Source organism: Rattus norvegicus, chromosome 2 (genome assembly GCF_036323735.1).
Source record: "Rattus norvegicus strain BN/NHsdMcwi chromosome 2, GRCr8, whole genome shotgun sequence".
Lineage (NCBI taxonomy): Eukaryota > Metazoa > Chordata > Mammalia > Rodentia > Muridae > Rattus > Rattus norvegicus.
Window position 1 is genome coordinate 235116825 of NC_086020.1, and position 5596 is coordinate 235122420.

Sequence of the window (5596 nt, forward strand, 5' to 3'; positions counted from 1 at the left end):
TTATAAAGGCCCTTTAATCGAATCTTATGGATGTCACAAATAGCTTCGCATTTTAAAGGGGCCCTTGGAAATGCAGTCAGTTATCAGTTATCTAGAATGATGCACACTGGTCCGGCACAGCTGAGTATGGCACAGAAGTGGTCCCCTCTCTTCTTTGTGTGATTGATTACCTTTAAACTTCTCCATCTACCCAGTATTCCACCCGAACTGTGGCTGGCGGTGGCTGACGTTTGTTTGTTGTTTCTTTGTTGATCTGGCTGAGAGCCCACCCAGCTTAAAGTGCTACAAAGAAACAAAGAGGACTGATGACTCCTGCTGTCCACCGGCTCTCTTTAAAACACCAGAGTGGAGATACCGGCTGCTTCTGCTACTTTTCTCATTGCTGTGACCAACTGTCTGATAAGTTGCAACTCGTGGAAGGGAGGGTTTATTTGGCTCACACTATTAGGAGGTACATTCCATCCGAGTGGTGGGCAGACCATGGTAGCAAGACTATTCTGCTGGGCTGCCTCTTTTTCTCACATCTCGGCAGAATGGAAGCAAAATGAGGAAAGGAAATGGGGCACGGGCTGTAAACCTCATGGCCTGCCTCCACAGTGATCCACATCCCTAGGCTAGAATTCACCTCTTAAAGGTTCTGCTTGCTTCCAAGACAATACTACCAGCTGGGACCAAGTGTTCAAATTTGTGAGCCTCTGGGGGCCATTTCATATCCAAAACAAGATTTGGAAATTCATGTGGTATCATTAGACAGTTGAGGCATGCCTAGCTGTAATACAGCACACATAGATCATGGTTGCCTGAGGCCCAATTATATCCACAGTAATAGCGTCTGTGCCATGAGCACTCCCTAGCTCTGTGCCATGAGCCAAACTAACCATTAAATTTAACTGTTTAATTTTACAACAAGACAAAGATGTTCAGAGCCATTTTCATTCCTGTTTTGAAGTTGGGGAAACAAACTCTACAGTGATTAAAACTCAGCCTGTGTGCTTTTCTTGAGAGAACCCAGGATAGGAGATTAGTGACAGACTCATACTCTCACTCTGGCCCCAGAACTTGCTTCACCTTGGATTTCTAAGCACATAGTGATGCTGATGAGGATGCTCCTGGTACCTGTTGTTTGATCTCTTTCCAATTCTCTGCTCACATGCGGATTTCCCATTGGGTAAAGCTTGCTAGCCATTCTCCAGACTGAAAGACCATGACGACGTGTATTGGTGAATGGCCAATTGAAGACATGACCATTCATACCCTATTGCTTAGAGAAACTTTGATTATTTTGATGCATTTGCTTAATTTCTGTGTGGTGTTGTTTCTACACCTGCCACCTGTACCAGAGCCAACGCATAAATTCATTTCCTCCCTTTCAGAGCGTTACAGTCACATGAAGCATTTGTACGAATGCTTCCTAAACCCTTACAATGCTTAAGAAATGAAGAGTCACCCCGAATGATGACTTCTTGCCCTGGCACTGCTCCTGCATACCCCGCGGCAGTCAGTTTCTAAATATTGAAGGTTTGTGCCTTCAGTACTTAGTTAATCCATTTATCGCCTACCTTTAAGGGATAATTGTAGGTGCATAATTTTAGAAACGTCATTATGCCTGATGGTATTATCCAGAGCCGCCACAGCGTTGCATCCCTGATTATATGTTCAATTAACTACCACATGTTGCCAGCACCTCTCACCCTCCAGGTTTCCCTTCTGTTGGACATTTATAATAACATAACCAAAACAGCCCTGTCTGGAATGGCCCCAGCACCCCCATGTCCTCTCCAGCTCGTAAACAAAAGGAACACACAGCTTTTAAATTTGTGTTTCCTCCCTTCCTTTTTTCCTTCCTCCCTTCTTTCCTACATCCCTTCCTCCCTTTCTTCCTCACTTTGTTCCTCCCTCTCTCCCTCCCTCTTTCCCTTTCTTCCTTCCTTCCTTCCTTCTTTTCTTCCTTTGTCCCTTTCTTCTATTTTTATTTTGTACTTTAGGTAAAAGGAACATGGTTGTGATTCAGACAGACTAATTTCCACACTGGGTTGTAAGTGCTTTTAGGTGAATCACTGATTTTCACCAGCATCTCTTTCATTTAGACACCGAATGCCTCAAGGTTACCTTGAGGTTTTGTTGGAATAATATGTTGAATGCGTGATCTTGATATGTATTTACGTGAAGTTATATTTATATACATCCAAGCACATCTTCACTTCACAGTTATACAGATGGACAATTGTTACTGTATGTTCATGGTAGAAAACAATTTTCATTTTCATATCTTTTTAATGTATGTAAATTTCCTAAAGGCCGTGACAAAACTCTTAGGTGTCTGTTTCCTGTATGCAAGCTAAACTTAGGGGCTGGCTCTAACAAAAGTGCCTCAACTTAACTGCCTGAACTCCACTGTCTTCAAGTGTTCAAGTCGTCAAGTGTTGAGGTTGGAGGATGGATTTGACATAAAAGAAACAATTTCACAGCAATGGCTTCCTCACAAAGGCAATAGAGACAATCATAGTATCCTTTGCAGAGGACCACAGAATCCTTTGTTCTGGTCACTTCATCTCTGTCCTGAGAATAGCTATGACTCTTTCCCATTGCTGTGATGGGGTCATTTGGTTTAGATTTTTTCACTCTTTTGAGTGAACACTTTAGTGTAAACACAGAACTGGTATTTCTTCACCTCTCAATCCAGAGAGAAAAGAAATGAAGAGGGGGATTCACACTGTGCCTTAAAGGAAGTAATAAAAGGCAGCATCTGTGGATCAATGAATCAAGAAGAGATGCCATCTCTCAGAGGAGACATTGCCACACTAGAACATTTTACTTGGAGTGGGAATCTAATCTGGTGTCAGTTCTCACACCTGGTCTTTGGTTATGGCACTGTACCAGGTGTAAGACAAGCTAACTGCATGGTGATATGAAAGTGAGGCAACATGTTCCCCTACTAAGAAAAACAAACTATAATGCCCTACAGTCACATACTTGATGCCAGCTGGTCTCAGGAGGGCCAACAGGTGACACTTGGTCCGCTCTTCTTTAGCTGGATTTTCCATTGTTCGTTTGTGGTGTTTCTCTTTGACTTCCAACCTGGTATTTCCATTTTTGATTTCTCTGTGTGGGACCATCAGTAGAAAAAGGAGCTGGTTTGAGCCTTGTCCAAGGGACCATCAATTTCTAGGGAGTTGCTCCATTTATGAAAGGACAAGAACCTACTGGAACAGAACAATCGACATCCATCCGTTGCATAAATATTTATTGTGTGTCTACAATAGTCTGGGCTTGGTAATACCACTGTGATAAATTGTTCAGGCTATTTTCTCTGCCTGACTATTTCCCATCATATGATTAGCCCTGTTCTACCTCCTTCTCCTTTCAGGTCTCAGTAGAAATCTCTCTTTCACCCAACAACTCAAACTATATCTATGATTCTGTGATCTTCCTTACCACATTTACATTCTCCACAATTCTGGTTATTATTTTCTCCCCTGACAGATTATGTGATACAGGAGGCCAGAGTTCAAGAGTTTAGTGTTCTGAAGTCTGTCTGGGTATCCAGCACAATAAGTACTGATTTAGTAAATGGGTAAATGAATGAGTAAGTGAGTGAATGAATGAGTGAGTGAGTGAGTGAGTGAGTGAGTGAGAGAGTGAATGACTACCTAGCATAGGGTCCAATTAATTCACCCTTTCATAAGCCTCTGTGGAAATGCTATTATACATTTGAATGGGAGGCATATATCCATCCTTGAAATCTAATGAGCTTTGAAATAATCACTAAAGTTTCCTGCCTAGAGTTTTCCCTATAATCTCTGCATAAAAGATCTTTTTAAATAAGAGGGTTTTTTAATCAGAATATCAGAAAATGTCTTTTCATCAGTTTTAACAATAACATGGGCATCTTATTTGACAGAAAGGGAACTTCAGAATTTAGTCCGTCGGGGTGATTTATACGATTAATTGTAGCCCACTGCTGCAATATACAATAGTGATAAATAACAATGTGTTTGGGTATTTTAATTGTGAAGCAGCCACTTCTCTGGCCCTTGATTGATCATGCCCACTGTAATCATGATGGAACCCTTTCATTAACCTTTTTATATTTAATTTCTTCTTTTGAGTGAACATCATCATAAATCCTATTTCCATGAACAATGCAACATGCACCCTTTGAAGAGCCACGTAAGCCTCCTGTCACCATACGACTGTCAAATAAGAAGGAAAAAATCCTGAGTGAATCTGAGCAAGAAAGGGCTTCAGAAAGCCTTCCCGGTCTGTCCTCCCTCCTCTGGAGGTCTCCTCATAGGGTGGAGATACCCAGTGAGTCTAATGTCCCAAAGAACCATAAAACATTATTTCACAGGAAAATTTGGTCTTGCCTATGAACTGTTGCTAATGAATTACACATGATGCAAGAAGCAGCATGGCTGAAATATTTTTATTAATACTACTAATAATTTTTTCGCTTATACAGCACCTTTCATTGCAGGGGGAAAACTGAGTTGCAGAGGAAGCTCTCGAGACATACTTTGGTGAAGTTACTGGTTCATGGCTTTTTAGCCTTGCTGCTTCTCCTTCATTTATACGGAGAGCATTTCTATGTCTGGCATTGTCCGAAGAGTTTAGATTACATATTTAATCTCTATAACATCTTTGTGAAATGGATATCACTATGTTTGGTTTATAAAGAGGTGAGTGCGGTACAGCGAAGTAAATAACCCTTCCTATGTCCTCAGACCAGGCTAGCTAGTTCTTAATAAAGATTGCTGGGGTTTTATCCTGTAGAGAATGGGACAACATAGCTAACCATTGGCACATATCACTGATAGTTAGCTTTCTCTTTTTGGCACTGTAGTGAATTCCCTTACATTATTTCTTTGGTATATGTTCTTTCTCTACATCCCCAACTGGATTGCAGTCTCCATGAGCAAAGTGATTTGGACTGTAGTTTATAAAACATATTTTTTATATTTTAAATAACCAGGACATATAGTTTAACCAGAGCACAGAATAAACCTTAGATTATGTTGCTTTAATATGTCATAGGCAGGCAGAAATAAACAACTAAAGGACTTGTTCTCACATTTTCTTTTCTTTATTATTTCTATTTCTTATTGTCATTTTACTTATTTACTGTACATACCACTCACTGCTTCCCTCACAGTCACCCCTTCCCACGACTCTTCCCCCTTCCTTCCTTCTCCTCAGAGCCTGTGGGAGCTGCCTAGATATCCCTCAACCCTGGGACATCAAGTGATCCTAGGTGTATCCTCATCAAGTGAGGCTAGGTGTATCCTCTCCCACTGAGGTCAGACAAGGCAGCCCAGCTAGAACATATCACACACACAGGCCTCAGCTTTGCTATAGCCCTTGCTGCATTGTTTGGGACTCACATGAAGACCAAGCTGCAGCACTCCGAATACACATGGGAAATAGCCTTGAACACATCATTACAGGAGACAATTTCCTGAACAGAACACCAATGGCTCAGGTTCTAAAACCAACACTTGATACATAGGACCTCATGAAACTGCCAAACTTCTATAAGGCAAAGGACAAAACAGCATCCTAACAATTGGGAAAGGATAGACCTGAAGAAGTTACACTC